We start from the raw sequence: 1,064 nt of genomic DNA, 5'->3' as shown, positions 1-1,064 counted from the left end.
TAAAACAATTCAGTGGTAACACTGATGGAATGCATGAAACTTTAAAGTGAGCTAGACAAAGACAGTAATGTTATCCTTGCATAAACCACTTAGATATGGAAAGATATTGCTGTCTCCCTTAGAAGAGTTTTGTTAGCTATCTTAAAGGAACTGTCCTTTGAGCATAAAACCAGTAGAGACAAATTAGAACACAGAGCATTCCCCATTAAGTTACATTGGGCTGCCAGAGCTAAAATCATTCTAGTGCAGCTGAGGAAGTCAGACCATTCTGGAAATTGCATCCCCAGATCTTCTTACAGATAAATGGGCAGAAGACTCAGAACTAGCATTTATTTGAAAAATTGCTTTTTATATCCAGTAATAAAATATGCAAATATATGAAATCTTTCCCTAGCCCACGTTTAAGTTATCTGAAACGACCCTTTATGTATTTCTTTAGATTTAAAGTCAGTTTTAATTAAATGTTTTACTTCTCATGAAATCAGGAGAGACCTCTCAAAACCTCAACTCAAATCAAGCATTTGAAGATAAATTTCACAGAAATACAAAAATTAAACTTGGACAAGTTACTGTTTCTTTCAAAGAAGCTTCACGCACCTAAGTGACGGTCTTTAAGCTATGACTCGGGTTATATCACACATAAAGTCCAAATCCTGTGGCGGTCTCTCACCTGGTAAGATGGTAAGAATCAGAAAAACTTGTAGTTTAAAGCATCCTCCATGATACGTTGGGACAGAAATGGAAAAGTATTTTTAAAGCATATGATAAGGGGTTTTAAATCAAGTATTTATATCTGCCATCGTTTATTGAGGCTCCAATGTCATTTGTGTGCTGTTCAGTCACTACAAACAGTAGGCAGTTAAATATCATCTGTACTGTGTTGTACATTAACCCCTCTTGGGTTACTTTAAAAGTTGAACACGTTTAAGAAACTCATGGTTAGACTCTCCCTGAAGAAACACAGCTAAACATTGGATGTTTACTTCCATAGAAGTAGCAGCAAACCAGTGACAGGGTCACTATCTCTTTGGTACACGTGGGTTGGGCAGTCTGACACTCAGCAG

This window comes from Neopsephotus bourkii, unplaced genomic scaffold (genome assembly GCF_033783945.1).
Source record: "Neopsephotus bourkii isolate Nb327-2 ecotype Australia unplaced genomic scaffold, CSIRO-AGI_Nbou_v1 NB_991, whole genome shotgun sequence".
Taxonomy (NCBI): domain Eukaryota; kingdom Metazoa; phylum Chordata; class Aves; order Psittaciformes; family Psittacidae; genus Neopsephotus; species Neopsephotus bourkii.
Note: the sequence above shows the minus strand (reverse complement) of the source record.